At 44.5% G+C, this 17,619-nt stretch overlaps 1 protein-coding gene and 1 long non-coding RNA gene across 8 annotated transcripts in view; one reads left to right on the plus strand and one right to left on the minus strand.

The window, feature by feature from the left end:
* The window catches only part of LOC136612771 (inositol polyphosphate-5-phosphatase A-like), a 57,700-nt gene that overhangs the window by 15,331 nt on the left and 24,750 nt on the right, over positions 1 to 17,619 (minus strand). The window lies entirely within an intron of this gene.
* LOC136610845 (uncharacterized) lies at positions 1,955 to 15,471 on the plus strand. Its single transcript, XR_010790184.1, has 3 exons — positions 1,955 to 2,031; positions 14,347 to 14,420; positions 15,362 to 15,471. It is a non-coding gene; the product is annotated as an uncharacterized lncRNA (long non-coding RNA).

The following is a 17,619-nucleotide window of genomic DNA, read 5'->3' on the forward strand; positions in this document are numbered from 1 at the left end:
TCTGCACTGTGTATACATGTATATTTGCAGGCTGTCATATCTGCACTGTGTATACATGTATATTTGCAGGCTGTCATATCTGCGCTGTGTATACATGTATATCTGAAGGCTGTCATATCTGCACTGTGTATACATGTATATTTGCAGGCTGTCATATCTGAACTGTGTATACATGTATATCTGCAGGCTGTCATATCTGCACTGTGTATACATGTATATTTGCAGGCTGTCATATCTGCGCTGTGTATATATGTATATCTGCAGGCTGTCATATCTGCATTGTGTATACATGTATATTTGCAGGCTGTCATATCTGCGCTGTGTATATATGTATATCTGCAGGCTGTCATATCTGCACTGTGTATACATGTATATTTGCAGGCTGTCATATCTGCACTGCGTATACATGTATATCTTAAGGTTGTCATATCTGCACTGTGTATACATGTATATTTGCAAGCTGTCATATCTGCGCTGTGTATACATGTATATCTGCAGGCTGTCATATCTGCACTATGTATACATGTATTTTTGCAGGCTGTCATATCTGCACTGTGGACTAGATATGTATATTTGCAGGCTGTCATATCTGCACTGTGTATACATGTATATCTTAAGGTTGTCATATCTGCACTGTGTATACATGTATATTTGCAGGCTGTCATATCTGCGCTGTATATATGTATATCTGCAGGCTGTCATATCTGCACTGTGTATACATGTATATTTGCAGGCTGTCATATCTGCACTGTGTATACATGTATATCTTAAGGCTGTCATATCTGCATTGTGTATACATGTATATTTGCAGGCTGTCATATCTGCGTTGAGTATATATGTATATCTACAGGCTGTCATATCTGCACTGTGTATACATGTATATCTGCAGGCTGTCATATCTGCATTGTGTATATATGTATATCTGCAGGCTGTCATATCTGCATTGTGTATATATGTATATCTGCAGGCTGTCATATCTGCACTGTGTATATATGTATATCTGCAGGCTGTCATATCTGCATTGTGTATACATGTATATTTGCAGGCTGTCATATCTGCATTGTGTATACATGTATATTTGCAGGCTGTCATATCTGCGCTGTGTATATATGTATATCTGCAGGCTGTCATATCTGCACTGTGTATACATGTATATCTGCAGGCTGTCATATCTGCACTGTGTATACATGTATATCTGCAGGCTGTCATATCTGCACTGTGTATACATGTATATTTAGATCTGCGCTGTGTATATATGTATATCTGCAGGCTGTTATATCTGCGCTGTGTATACATGTATATCTGCAGGCTGTCATATCTGCGCTGTGTATACATGTATATCTGCAGGCTGTCATATCTGCACTGTGTATACATGTATATTTGCAGGCTGTCATATCTGCACTGTGTATACATGTATATCTGCAGGCTGTCATATCTGCACTATATATACATGTATTTTTGCAGGCTGTCATATCTGCACTGTGGATTAGATATGTATATTTTCAGGCTGTCATATTTGCACTGTGTATTTTTGCAGGCTGTCATATCTGCGCTGTGTATATATGTATATCTGCAGGCTGTCATATCTGCACTGTGTATACATGTATATCTGCAGGCTGTCATATCTGCACTGTGTATACATGTATATCTGCAGGCTGTCATATCTGCACTGTGTATACATGTATATCTGCAGGCTGTCATATCTGCACTGTGTATACATGTATATTTGCAGGCTGTCATATCTGCACTGTGTATACATGTATATCTGCAGGCTGTCATATCTGCACTGTGTATACTTGTATATTTGCAGGCTGTCATATCTGTATATACGTATATTTGCAGGCACAGTACTGCCAGGGGCCTGTCTGGAGTTGCTTTATGGCTTGATATCACATAACAGCCCTCTGGAAAGTGAAGGAGGCGATTCCTCCTCACTGTCTTCTAGTGCTTCCATCTTGTGACAAACAGGAGCTACATAAGGGCAGAGCTGACTGCCATACTGATGTATCCAGACCCTGTATGTACGTAGCGGTAAGTATATCCTCACACTGTGCCTGCTATATTACTGTGATACTAAGTAGAGGACCCCAAGCTGCATTCAAGACATCCTCACACTGGCTTAAAGGGAATTTCCAATTTTAGGCCGGTTTCACATCTGCGTCAGAACCTCCGCCTGGTGGTCCATCGCAGATCTGGCTGCAAATAAGGAAACAAAAAGTGCTGCATGCAATGCGTTTTCTTCTGTCCAAAAACTGGGCAGCGGGGTGGAAGGCAGGCGGACCCCATTATAGTCAATAGAGTCCACCCAGAGACGGAATCCTTCAGCCACAGGGATTCCCAAATGGAACAGGAAAGCGGAATCCCTGCTGCAGGTGTGAAAGCACCCCTATGCTGGCTCCACACGGGCAAGAAAATCGTGCGATTTTCGCCTGCTGCGATAGTTAGTAAAAAAGCGGAATATGAAACCAGTGATTTACAACGGTTTCATTCCCATCCACGATGTTTTCACTGATGTGATGTTGAGGGGATAATAAATCGTGGCGTGCTCCATCTTTTTGCGATCTGCTACTTTTTATCTCCCATGCATTGCTATGGAGGCTTCTTTTTATCGCATTGCAACGCTACAAACGCGCATTGCGATGTGACGCGATTTCAACATTACGAAGTCCTATTGACTTATGTGATAAAAAATCGTGCTAATTTGCTGCGCAATCTTATCGCAGATGGCAGCGTATTCTAAAAAAAAAAAAGCATTGCTAACGCTCTCAAATCGCGGTGAATAAAGGTGCGATTTTGCCATGATTTTTCGCAACATAATCACAATCGCCCGTGTGAAGCCAGCCGTAATAAATAAAGATTAATCAATGTATAAATAAAAGAAGGTTCTGCAACTTTCTAATATAATTTGTGTTTCAACTCCTCACGATTTTCAAGATGATAGTTGGCTCAGTAGTGGATGTAGTTGTATCCAGTGTGGACAATGCTCTGTGAGCTCAGCACAGCGGTGGCAGCACAAACCTCTCTAGTACTTCGCTACATTGTATATGTTTAGAGTCCAGGCTGCATCTATACTGAATACAATTGTATCCACTTCTAGCGGACAGCAGGGCAAGATATGTGCAGGGTTAGGCTGCCTGTCCAAGGGCTTTGTGAAATCCGCCCAGGAGCAGGAGCCGACAGATGGATCTCCGTGGTGGGCCTATCTGACAGATAGGCTGTCTGTGGAGAATCGGGGCAAATCGCAGCATGCTGCGATTTGCCGTCCGCGAGCAGAGAATCGCTAGGATTCTCCGCTCGTGGACAGGGGGCTGCGCTTTCCATAGCAGCGCTATGGAAAGCGTTCACTGCGTTTCCCGCAGCCGGGTTATCGCCGCTGGGAACGCAATGCAAAAGCGCTCGTGGACCGGCAGCTTTAATGCTTCTGGTTGTAAGGCCATTCTTACACCTGTGTTGGGGTCAATTCAGCGTTTCCATCTCTCTGCTCCGTTTTTGGAGGAGAAAAGCTGAAATAAAATGAAAAAATAATGATAAAAAAATGGAAAGCAAACGGAAAAGCTTGTGTATAGAGATGAGCGAGCATGCTCGCTAAGGTTAATTACTCGATCGAGCATTGTCCTTAGCGAGTACCTGCCCGCTTGGGAGCAAAGGTTCGGGTGCCGGCGCGGGTGAGAAGTGAGTTATGGCCATGAGCAGGGGGGAGCGGGGGGGAGAGAGGGAGAGAGAGATCTCCCCTCCGTTCCGCCCCGCTCTCCCCCGCAGCTCCCTGCCCGCCGCCGGCAGCGGAATCTTTGCTCCCGAGCGGGCAGGTACTCGCTAAGGACAATGCTCGATCGAGTAATTGCCCTTAGCGAGTATCCTCGCTCATCTCTACTTGTTTACTTTCTGTTAGGCTTCCATTTTTTGTGACTGGAAAAGAGTGCAGTCTGCAGCATTATGTTTCTGTAAAAAGAAAAACAAAAAAATAACATTTTAAAAAGATTTTTTTTCCCCATTTTATTTCAAATTCTCTCCTCCAAAAATGGAGCAGAAAGATGGAAACCCTGAACTCACCCCAATGCAGGTATGAGAGCCGCCTAACCAAGAGTGTTCTCATTCATTGACGGCAAACTAGTATTTTGAAAAAAGGTCAGAAATGGAAAACAAAGTATATTAGAAAGATGTAAAACATTTCATTTATATCATGATTAAGCAAGAAAATACAATTAACCATGAGGTTAACCATGAGGTTAAGCAGACGTCCTTCGTTGCCAAACATTAAACTTCCCATACATATTCAACAACCATTGGATAAAAGACTGTTTGTCTGACACCTGTTTCCCCGGCTGCCCCATACACATGAGCATTTGGCTGAGCTTTAGTGTTTAGGGAGGTAAGCCACAGCCAGGGAGGTAAGCCACAGCCAGACAGCTCTGCAGGAATCTAAGGACTGGGTGTTGAAATTCAACGTCTGTGATCCTTCTTTTCCCCGACATCATCTATCAGGAGAAAGTTGACCCACCACCATACACATTAGAACAGTATTTCCCAGCTTTTCAGCCTTTGGGGATCCATGGGTAAAAAAGTTTACTGTGTGGCAGCCCTACCAAAAAAGGAGTGTGGTCAGGGGCACATGACAAGGGGCGGGGCTTATCACAACAAATGATTTTACCTCTGATATTCCTGGCACTTGGCGGTCTTTAGTGAGTGCAGCGCCGCTGGCCACTTCCGTATCACCTGACCAGCGGCGCTGCACTCACTAGAGGTTGCCAGTGAAGGAGGCACTGAGAAGACTTCAGATTTTGACTCTGTGTCTTTTGCAGAAATGCTGCGGATTTTGCTGCAGAATTTTCCAGTGCGGAAAATCCGCAGCATTTCCACTATAACCAGTGGGGTTGTTGATCCGGGTCTTGGAATCAGGCAGGAACTTTCAAATGATGATCCAGGGATTATTTTGACTGCCACTATGGAGTCGGGAAGGAATTTTTTGGGGGAAATTGGCTTCTGCCTCACTAATTTTCCAGACAGCATCCATTGGCATACACAGGGATCGGAGCGGAAGCTGCTGCCCTGACATGTGTGTATTGACGCTCGAAACTGCAGGCACAGCTCCCATTAATTTCAGTTAGAGCTGCGCCTGCAATTATGACCACCGGCCACTACACAGGGGTTGGAGCAGCAGCTTCCACTTTGACCCCAGTGTATCCTGGTGTGCGCCGCCTGTAAAACCCCTTTAATGTTGGCTAAGCAATTCCCAGCCTGGGTGTGTTCTCATGGTGCCCCGGTTGGGAATCATCACATTAAAGAGTTGTCCGGCCCCACCGTTATCAGCTGGTTGGGATGACTAACGTCTAATGTGTATGGGGCCTTAAGCCTGAACATATTCAATTACCGTTTAGCAAACGACATGGCTATAGGTATCTTGACCATACATCGCTATATGTGGTATGAGGTTACGGTCTTCCAGGTTCAGACTGGCCTACCAGATTACAGAAGGTCCTCCGGGGGGCTCAGACTCTGAGTTATTAACACAACAGGGTCCCAAAGTTCTGGCAGAACCCCATTTAGAGGTGACTTTGGATCTAATCACTGAGGTCTATTTCATATGGTTTTAAGCCACAAATATCCTATCAAAGAATGGATTCTAATGAACAGAATTACTAGTTCTTGGAATGTATAATATATACGGCAGATATTTTATAACTGCGCATTTCTAGCCCTCCGCCATAAATACAGTTATTCCTGTCCATATCTTGCATACAGTGTTTACCCACGCCTCATACTCCTCACACCTCTTTTTATTTCCCTCCCTTGCAGTATTTATCACGCCACCGACACAATCAATACTTTTAATCTAGAGCTAAATTTATTAACTATGGAAGACAGGAGGGGAGATAAATGTGACCCCTGCCTCTCGCTCTCACATACCAGAACTTCACTAACTTAAGGGGGTCACTAAGTTTCTATGACAGGTCATTATCTGCCATAGCTTTCTCCTTCATATAAGGAGGGCCATGGTGAATTTTTATGTTTCTTGGTCTTATAAGGCTTTTCCAGAAGTACATGGATATAGTAGAATTACCTAATAGTGTCTGTCACAAGCTGGTCCTTGAAAGGTCTTGGGGGTCTTGGGTGAGGACTATTTGTTGACATCTTGCTCATGTTAATGGAATATGTAACCCATCCATGTGGGCAAGACATGAATCAACTATGTCCACCTTCAGTGCCTGAGAACCTAAGTCTTGGGACATCCAGCATATTGGAGCTTTTCTAGATCACGACTGTGAAAATCCTAAATGTTTCAAGATTTGTACAGCTTGTTTTTGCCTTTCGACAAGCGAAATATCAGATCTGAACCTGAATTTAAGTCCATGTGGTCAAAAGTATGTGGACAACCCTTCACCGAAGGTGGTGAATTCTCCTTCGGTGGAAGTCTTCAAACAGAGGCTGGACAGACATCTGTCTGGGATGATTTAGTGATCCTGCACTGAGCAGGGGGTTGGACCCGATGACCCTGGAGGTCCCTTCCAACTCTACCATTCTATGAGGCATCCAGCATCCAGGCTGATGTGCACAATGCCATGAATGATCCCAATTAGAGATGAGCAAGCACCAAAATGCTCAGGTGCTCGTTATCCAAGTCAAGCTTTTTGTAATATTCGAGAGCTCTATTTGAGTAACGAACCCCATTGAAGCCAATAGGAGACGCGAGCATTTTTGCAATGGACCCGCCGAGTCTCTCTCTCTATCTCTCTAGATACTGCTGTGGACGTACGAGCGTGCGCATGCTGGCACGTCACAGCAGGAAGTGGTAATGAGAGGAGGGGTCAAAACGGGGAGGGGTCGAACACGGCTTGGTACTCACTTGAGTAGCGAGCACCATCGAGTATGCTAATACTCGAATGAGCATGTTCGCTCATCTGTAATCCCAATGAAAATTATGGGATCAGTTTTGGCATCACTTTCTTTTCTGCATTTCACTAGTATGCTAAAGGGGAAAAAAAGAACCTGATGGCCAGAAATATGGAAACCGAACCTTATATGCAAAACGTTGTACATACTGTAGAGCAATAAAATAAAAACACTGGTAAGACAGAACTCCGCACTCCGCAGTATTGAGGAAAACCACAGGGTGTGTTAAGAATAAACACCGTCTAATTGATCATAAATCATAAAATGTATGACCATAAAAATTGGTCATATCTGATATCGTAGAAACTCTGAACTGTGTGGGGGAGTTGCAAGTGGTCTAAGATCCATTTGCAAGGGAGAGATCACCCCAAAAAGTAAGGAACCTTGAAGAAAGAAGAGAAGGGGCAGGTAGAATCCTTCTAGAATAGAGGGACAAAGCAGCAGAGGTTGTATAGGAAGGAAAGAAAGGCAGGCAGGCCGTGTGGGAGTAAACTGGGTGCCGGATGTCACAGGTTGGTGACTGTTGGACCCGTAAAACCCGTCTGTGTCCGGTCCATGACAAATTGGTGGAGTTACAACTTTAGGAGTTGTGTGAGCAAGAAGGAACGCGACAGAAGCAATGGAGAGAAGATGGGCAGGAAAAGCAAGGAAATGTGTAGAAATGAAAATTGGGCAGGTAGGAGCTGCGTAGAAAGGAGGCAAAAGGTAGGAAACGTGTAGAAAAGAGCTGGGACAGTGTTAACGCCTTAGTGACGCCAATACACCGTTTTACGGCGGTCACTAATGGGCTTTATGTGATTTTTCCAAGCAAGAGAAACCAAGTAATCTTGTAGATATGATACCTTTTAATGGCTAACAAAATACATGATGTTATAGCGAGCTTTCAGACCTCTCGGGTTTTTCTTCAGTCTTAAATCAAATAGATCTGAAGAGGCATGCATATATATACACACATACTTATGACAAGACACAAACATGGATGTGATTAATTTGCACTTAAAAGAATACTGCAACAGAAATACAAACATCTTTGAACAGACACTGATAAGGGAGTGAAGGTTTTATGGTCTCTGAATTAGTGCTAGGGGGTCACCAGGCCAGCAGTGTTATCTGTGCTATAGATTTCTTATACTTCCCAGTCACGCTTGAATCCTCTTCATGTAAAGTTGAATGGCTGTGCTTGGTTCATCGAGTGCTGCAGTGATTGGTTTTCGAGCGCCATGGCTCAGCCAATGAGAGCCAACGCTTCCTGGAGGTGGGATTTTTGAACTCCATGACCAGAAAGTGCTGGCTGAAGAGAACAAACAAGTGCGGCGAAATTGGCGGAGAAATGTGACAGAGCGGAGAGCGCCTGTTAGGTAATGCATTATTTGTTTTTATTTTTTAAGGCAGCTAGGGCTTATTTTAGGGACAAACAGTAGGACTTCCTACTGTAAAAATTACATTGCACCGCATGAAAACCTCAATTTTGTGCGATGCAACATTAATGAAGGCTCTATAGGGAAACATGCGCTACAAAACATTGCAAATCGCGGCAGTATAGAGCGTGGCATCATTTTTTTAAAATTACAATGTAGCAGCCTACAAAACATCGCTAATGTGAAGGAAGCCATCGGAAAGCAGGGGCTTCACATGCATGCGACTTGTAGCGCTGTTGCATCGTGAGAAAAAAAAAAAAAAAAAAAAATCGCATGATTTTGTCGCACGTGTGAAAACGTCCCTACTGTACTTCGTGATAGTGGAAGGAAGCTATCTGCAGGTCACGGCCCGCAGACATTTACTAAGGTATATGCTACATTCTTTGCTGCTGTTCTTTAATAAGGTCCGGCGAGACCCACTTGATAATGAATATTTTATGTGAAAAATTCAATAAAAACGGATTAGGCATAAAAAGCAATCCGAATGTCACACGGAACTCAAAATGATATCAATATGAAGTAGAACTTGTCCCTCAAAACCTCACAGAGCTCCATTACTGGGAAAATAGAGGCGTTCTGGGTCTTAGAACGCGGCGATGCAGAGTCAATGGTTTTTCTATAGCCTAATAAGAGCATGTTTTTTAAAGTAGTAGGAAATAAAAAATCTCTACACACTTGGTATCGCGGTAATTGTGCTGATCAGATAAGAAAGTTATTAGAGGTGAGCGAGTATACTCGCTAAGGCACATTACTCGAGTGAGTAGTGCCTTAGCCGAGTATCCCCCCGCTCGTCTCTAAAGATTCAGGGAGCGATGGGGGGCGGCGGCGGAGATTGGGGAGGAAGGGATCTCCCCGCTCCCTGCCGCAACTCACCTGTCACCCGCCTCGGCCCCCGAAATTTTAGAGACGAGCGGGGAGATACTCGGCTAAGGCACTACTCGCTCGAGTAATGTGCCTTAGCGAGTATACTCACTCATCTCTAAAAGTTATGTTACCTTTACTGAGTAATGAACACTGTAAAACCAAATTCATAAAACAGTGGCAGAATTTCTGAATGTTTTTTTCCCATCCCCCCCCCCCAAAAAAAATAAATAATACTAAAAGTTCTACATCACATTTACCCAAAGTGGGGACAATAAAAACTACAACTTGTCCCCCCCCCCAAAAAAAAACAGCCTTCATACAGCTATGCCCACGAATTATGGCTCTTGCAATGCGACAATGAAAACCGCTTGGTTCTTAAGGGCACAAATGATATGCCGGTCACTAAGGGGTTAATCGTGTGAAAATGCAAATGCTTGGTTTCACTAAATTGTTCGGAACACAACCAAGATTCACATCGTAAACGTGGCGCCTTTTGCTGGATTTTCCTGAAGATCAAGCATATCTGCGGGTAACATCAGCTTGGCCGCGGTACACGGCTGTGTCCATTGGACATGATCAGGATGGGTTGTGCTTCTATTGACTGACAGCAAGCAAAAATCTTAAAGGGGCGGTCCAGGACTCATTATTATTAGAGATGAGCGAGCGTACTCGGCCACGCCCCTTTTTCGCCCGAGCGCCGCGATTTTCGAGTACTTGGGCGAAAAGATTCGGGGGCGCCGTGGGTGAGTGGGGGGTTGCAGCGGGGAGTGGGGGGGAGAAGGAGAGAGAGAGAGCTCCCCCCTGTTCCCCGCTGCTACCCCCCGCGCCGCCACGCCTCCCCCCGCCCCCCGGCGCCCCCCGAATCTTTTCACCCGAGTACGGAAGTACTCGAAAATCCTGGTGCTCGATCGAGTAATTACTCGAAACGAGTACGTTCGCTCATCTCTAATTATTATCTATTTATTTTATTCTTTTATGAATTAACATTTTCTACTATAAACAATCAAGCTGGTAAAAGTATCGGCCAATTACAGACAAGAGGACTGGAAAATCACCTATTCTGGACGTACACTTACAGCTCAGAAAGTTTTTGTGAACTTTTCCTGGGTCCCTTTAAGTGAAGCTGTGAGGTCCTCCATCCTCAGACTCTCCTGAATCTTGTCAACCCATAGAGACAACAAGTCAGCCTACAAATCCTAGGAATACAAGTTTTTGCCGCATTTACCAGATGGCGACCCACCGAGTGTTTACTGTATATACAGACAAGGCAATATCATTAAGGTGCAACCAAACAGTGCAGGAGATTTGGTGCAATGTGTAATCAGTGGATTTACGGGTAATACGTCATATTTCTTCCCAGAGATCCACCAACACAGGACAGTCCCAAGATATATGGAAATAAGGGAGATGGAACAATACATCTGCAGCGCCACCTATTGGAAGGCAGCATTCCTGCAAGTCAATGCCAGACTCTTTATACAAGCCTTGTAACAATGACTGGGAATTGAAAGACAAGCCAGAATCTATATACAAAATATATGGAGCATCGTACCCGGCTTGACTGCACATGTCCAGCATAATGGAGATAGGCTGCCTTCACACCTGCGTTGGGGTTTCATTTTCCTGCTCTGTTCGAGGAGCAGGAGAGGGGAATCCCCTAGGCCCGAACAGGTCCGTCTTATGACAGAAGCAAACAGTGCCAAATGGACCCCATTGACTATAACGGGGTTTGTTCGGTTTCCGCTCAACGAATGGGAGCACGGTTACGTGGTTTTTTTTGTGTGTGTGCCAAATGTCTACAATTTGCCTGCACAAAAAGTACAATAAAATTCGCACACATGCAACGCCATTGCGCAAATGTGCACATAAATAGCCTTATGCCCATGTGATACTGGCGTAAGGCTGACTTCATCCGAGCGCAAGCACAATTGCTCTATCTTGCACTATGAACGAGGGTTTTGTGAGCGCGTACTGGTGTTTTACAGCGCACTTTTCCTGCCCACAGGCCGTGTTCTTCTGCGCGCCGCAAACAGACGCACCGATGGAAATGGCTGATTAATTCCAGATGCGTTCTTTTTCCAGTGAAATTGCTCAGCGTTTCACGCATCTCCTTGCTTATTGTGCGCACATTTGCGCAAACCCCTTTTGGTGCAAAAATGCGCGTAACGAGAAAACATTTTCTATCTCTTTTCGAGCGCCAAAAATGTTCATACGTATATGAACAAATGAGTTCTATTCACACATGTGCAAAATATACGTGCGCCAATACATCCGTGTTCACAAGGGATGGGTTTTTTTCTGCTCCATTTTTGACCTACAGCAAAAAAAAAGTATACATTTTTTTACTTTTTTTTTTTTTTAGCAATCCACGCATTGCTTTGCCGCCTTTCAAAAACGGAGCAAAAAAAGTGAAGTGTGAGCGCAGCCCAAGCAGACAGCAGTATTATAAGTGACACCGGGTAGGCACTGGAGCCCCGCAGCTTCAGGTTCCTCCCGGCTCGCAGCAGGGAGGTGATACTCAGAGTGTGAGGAGAGTGCAGCTCCGCAGCCTGCATATAATGACTATTTCTTGTCACCAGCTGCCTCCCCCCTGAGAACTGAAGTATGAAATCATAAAGAGGGATTGACTGTCTGGGCTGCGGACTTCTTAAAACTGGATAAACTTTGAGACAGAGATGAATGCTTGTTTAGTGAAGTGGAGGGCCGTCCTTCTCCGGGGTCCGGAGGAGTCTCAGGCGGTTTGCTTGCTGCAATTTTGTACCTGCATTTATGGAGCAATAGTGGTGGGGCGTGGTGACCCCTAGACTTTACGAAAAAACGGGCCATATATGGATAGAACATTGAAGGAGTTTATACCACTTATAGCGGTTTTCAAACAGCTCCGTACATCGCACAGTGGCCCAAGTTGGTACTGTAGGCTGAATCCTATTGAAGTGAATAGGACTCCAACCTGAGTCACTGCGCACTGTACAGACGTGTTTGAAAACAGCTACAAGTGGGAGAACCCCTTAATATCCACCTTTTTAGGTAAAAAAAAAAATCGCATGCTTTTTTATTTTTTTTTTTTTTTTTTAATGATGGTGAAAGATCTACTTTTTGAATACAAAAATCTCAAAATCCAGTGTATAAAAAGCCTTAAATGAGAAAATTCTGATTAATCCCAGCGACCACTAGGGGGAGCTTATGAGCTTACTGCCTACTGATTATACATTGCACTCTATACGTAAGGCTGGCTGCACATGGGGTGTTGGATTCCGCATGCAGAATCCGACCCTGTGCCCAGCCGGCGTCCGTGTGTACCTGAATTATCTGTACTGCAGAGGGTCTGCACGGCTCGCCAGCGGACATGTGCAGTAGATTTTTATTTCTTTTTTAAATCTCTGTGAGTGGAAAATAGCAATTGATTTCCACTCGTGTAGAGGAAATCACGTTTTGCCATAGAATGCTATGGGTGGAACCCACATCCAGGCGGATATCCGCTCCAGATTCCGCAATGCAAATCCGCTTGTGTTCAGTAAGCTCCCCCTAGTGGTGGCTGCAGGTAAGCAGAATGGTATCTAACGCTAGGCCTATGCAGGTGATTTGGAGCTTTGTATTAGGGCTCATTCATACATACATATTGCAGATTTCTGATTCCATTCAGTTGGAGAATCTTTTGTCTGGCCTGTGTGGCCATGCGGGTGGATTGTAGCTTATCTGGGGTGTACAGAGTAACGGAAGCTGAGCTGGGAAGGACACGGCCAGGCGCCCCCCCTTACCCGGCGCATCGCACTTGCTAATTTATGAGGAGCTCTGTGTCTTTCCGAAGCAACACATTGATTTTCCTTATGACTTAAACAATGATCTCATTTATATCGCTGATCGCCCCGTCTTCCGCACAATGGCTGGCGCACACTTTCTAACGATTTTTTGTTTGTTCCTGATCCATTACATGGAGGTTCGTACCGTAAAACAAACTATTGATTTGCATTTATAATCAAATGGGTCAATTCATTTATCTAATCCTCATGAATCGCATCTTACGACGTCGGCGTGCGCTGAAGTATGTACCTGCAATGGGAAAAAGAGGCTTCACATAATACACCCCAGTGCCAAGGAGTTAATGTTAGGCTGCTGTATCATGTACACGGCCCAGTGGGCGCCCACAGATAGAAGATTTGGAGAATTGTCTAATTAGCCCCTTGAAGATACGGTCCAGTTTTCATCTTTATTTTCCCTAACCCACTTTTTGAAATAAAATTTTTTTTTCACATTTTTCCTTTGATGCGATGTGAAAGTTTGAATAATAAAAAGGGTTTTATTTCACTTCCCTTTTTTTATCCCTATAGTGTTCAGTCAATCGGTACTACAATACTGCAATTCTGCAGGCACTCTATTAAGCCCTGCCACAGGCACAGCTTAATAGGCAGACATACATCCCAGCCCTAGGTGCCATAATAGGGTGCTGGTTGCCCCTAGGCTAGCAATCTATCAGGACACAGTTTTCATTTTTCAAATAGCCTCTGAAAAATAAGAGCCAAAATCTGATTGGTTACTATGGAGAAGACAAGGTCTCTACTTTTCCGTGCACTAGTTTTGATAACTCTCCCCCATTGTCTAGCTATTAGAGATGAGCGAGCGTATATAGTTCAGGTGTTTTTGCACTCGAGCACCGCTTTTTTTCGAGTAACTGACTACTCGGACGAGAAGATTCGGGGGGCGCCAGGGGGCAGGGGGCGGCATGGTGGAGCGGGGGGTAGAAGTGGGGAACAAGGGGGAGCTCTCTCTCTCTCCCCCCCCCCCACTCCCCTCTGCAACCCCCCGCTCACCCCCAGCGCCTCCCGAATCTTTTCGTCCGAGTAATCAGTTACTCGGAAAAAGCGGCGCTCGAGTGCAAAAACACCCGAACCAAGTACGCTCGCTCATCTCTAATCTTTATGCGTTTAGTCGGGGTCGACTATTGGACACTTTATGTATCAGTTCGGTCTTAAATGGCTTTTTTTCTGTTTTGTTTGTGATCTTGGCGGTCCAAGGAAATCGTAGGAGCTTCCTCCAGCACCAAAACTCGAAGACATCGATTTTCCTCCGGTCCGTTTTCTTCGGTGTCTAACACTCACAGCCATAAGTTGTAATTGGGGAGATGGTTGCGTTGACTTGCCGGCATTTCGTTGCAATCATTATGTCTTTGTTTTTTCAGATCTTATCCATACTTAACATTGTGCTGCAACCTGGTGCAATTTTCCATTGCAGTCCATTCTCGATCCGAGGAAGGTAAAGTCTTGGACTGCTTTGACTTCTTCATTGTCTTACCTGTCCCAATCTTCCCAAATAACTAAAACTGAGCTAATCACAGGTTGCCCTGCTACAGGGACTCCCGTTAGTCAGCTATAATCTGTGATCAGCCTGGCAGAAGTGTTTAATGTCCCACCACCAGCGCCCCCCATTAGTGGTATGAAGCATTACACAGTTCTCATTGACATTCATGTGCTCTCTGTATCACAGGATGTGTTGGGTCCTCCAGAGAGAGACGTTCTGCAGCTGTTCTATCTAATATAGGAGGTGTAAGACGTATAGACTTCCTCTATTACATTGTTATGCTCCAACAAAAAAAGCCCGATAATTGCTCTGACCATTAATTGCTAGCAGAATTAGTAGAATTACCTTAAGGTCACATTCCCACAAACATATAATGGGTGCATTTCTGTGCACCCATTATATGTGTCCCAGCTTGTCTTGTGGTCCAGACTCACAGCATCATAAGTATCTATGGACCGGGGACACTCACCCGTAATACACAGACTTGTCAAGTCCCTTGGATTTCCCAGAGGACACCTAGGATTAGGTCTCCTGGTCGCCTAATTATTAGTGGTGGCCACAACGGGTCACCTAACTACTGGTGGGGTCACAAAGGGGGCATTATTATTTTGTAGAGGGCACAGTGTGGGAAGTTACTGTATGGGGGACATTGGAGGTAGAAGTCGGATGGGGATAGTGTATAGAGAGTAGTTGTGGCTAGAAGTCCTCGTGATCTTCTGAGCCTGGATAGAGAAGAAAGAAGATAATTTATTTCTGGGGGCACAGTGTGTAGTATAATTTATTTCTGTAGTACATTGTTATTTATTTCTGGGGTCACAGTGTAGATTATAATTTATTTCGAGGGCAGTTAGTAGCACTATTTTAGATGACTCATCGCACCATGCTGTTGTTTTCAGAGGAGCCAAAGATGTGTGGGCTGCAAACTCCAGGGGCAAGAATTAGCTGGAGAAGTCATGAAGGTCTGGAGCAGATGAAGAAGAAAAAGAAGGAGCACAGAGAATGTCACCTATGAGTCACTCGGTGTCATTGTCTAGTCTGTCTCTTACTGCTTCACATCATATTGTGTTCACATGTAAGGTCTGCAGCACTCTAGTTTGCTATGCTACACCTCAGCATGCCTTCACCCATGTAATGGTCACATTGGGAGCTGTAGTTCACATGGTAAAAATGTCTATAGCACATGATGGGTTGCCAATAATGCCTTTGTGTACTAACCTTAATCCCAAAGTATTATTGGCAACCCAAGTCTACAACACAACGTGACCACAGCATCTTTTGTTCTCTCTCATTCTCACTCTCCCTCTTTTGTGTTCTCTCTGTCTGTCTCCTTCTTTCGGTTACCCATGCCCTCTGGCTTATTACCCATGCCCTCTAGGTTATTACCCATGACCTCTAGGTTATTACCCATGCCATCTGGTTTAACCATACTCTCAAAAGGCCACTCCTATCATCCTGTGAAAGACTCAGACAAGGAAAAAACGTATGTCTTTTGGTGCAGAGGTAGCTGTCCCACTCGGCTACTTTACTAGGGCAGGGGTCCCCAACTCCAGTCCTCAGGGACCACCAACAGGTCATGTTTTCAGGATTTCCTCAGTATTGCGCAGGTGATGTAATTATTGTCAGTGCCTCAGACGTTGCCACAGGTGATATCCTGAAAACATGACCTGTTGGTGGTCCCTGAGGACTGGAGTTGGGGACCCCTGTACTAGGGGACCCAATGGCTACATATGAAGATATTGGTGTCATAAATGGCACTCGGTAGGTGAAGGCTGTTACAGATTCTGCATTGGGACAGGGTCTTCAAATTACGCCTTTGGGTAGGTTTCCTTCTACACATGATGCAATGACGCTCTTCCAGGTGACATTTGGACCAGATCTTACCTTACTGCTACACCTTGTAATCTAGGCTATGTGCAATATCCTCATTACCCTGTAGATAAGTGGGCCTGAGGCCAGATTTGCTTATCAGGTTAGTTATGATAAAACCTAGAATCGATAACAACACTATGAATACCACTGTTTCGTATCACTCAGGTACAGCTGTATACGCTCATTACTGTCAGAATGTCACAATGTTCACACCCAAAAGCTTAATGGAGTGATCGGATTCCATTACTGAAGTGGGAGCTAGAAGTGGGATGAGAATGCTAAAGGCTCTGGACCTCTGCTCAGCTTTTTTTATTGCACATTTCGTAAGACACATGCAGTCTACATTAAAATTTCCTACCCATTGTAATGCTGTAGAGTCTGTGCAAGCCTCTTCACATAATTGGCTGTGCTGCTGCATTTCACAAAGATGCAGGCAGTATACTGCTCTGGGAAATAATTTTTTTTTTGGTGGGGGGGGGCTCACATCAAGGCTGATTTTATAAAGAGCATGGCTCTGAACGGAAATAAAAAAGTAGGGCCCCAAATCAAATACTGCCAAATTGTGGCAACAACAGTCAAATTAGGGCAATTCATTAGTTTCTTCATAGTTTAGATTTTCTACCTGCGCTGACATGGATCTATTTTGAGTACTCTGGTTTCCTTCCATACTCACTCATACTCGGGAGCTCTGCTGCAGACTGGCAAGTACAAGCACAGGTCAGTATCTAGGTAATATTCATAATAGGACGAAAAAAGGTGCTGAACCCCCCCCCCCCTCCAAAAACAACAACAAAAACCAAAAACACCAGGGCAGGCTGTATTCATTCACATGTGCAAATATCTGCATGCTATGCAAATACAATTGGACCCCAAAACACCTAATCACACAGTCAGACACAAGCTGGATGCTACCACTGTTCACAAATCTCTATAACCAACAATGCTGTCATACAGTAACCATATAGTGGCAGACTATAGATGAGCATACAGTACTAATCAAATGTGGTCACAGACAGTATACAGAACTATTAAATCCAATGACTCACAACTGTCTTGTCTGATAACAATCATCTTCACTTTACTTTTCTTCTCCATCCAGCCCAGATCGCCATGATAACTTTTCCAGAAGACTGCAGAGTGCAGTCCAGACATGTTTGGCCCCCATTTTTGCAGATCTTCCCTATCATAGCTTATCAAATTCACACTCCAGACCAGACCTTTAAATTAATTCAGATCTCTCAATTTAGACCCAGACCAGACTCTAAATTGCAGTGCAGACCAAACC

This window comes from Eleutherodactylus coqui, chromosome 2 (assembly GCF_035609145.1).
Source record: "Eleutherodactylus coqui strain aEleCoq1 chromosome 2, aEleCoq1.hap1, whole genome shotgun sequence".
Lineage (NCBI taxonomy): Eukaryota > Metazoa > Chordata > Amphibia > Anura > Eleutherodactylidae > Eleutherodactylus > Eleutherodactylus coqui.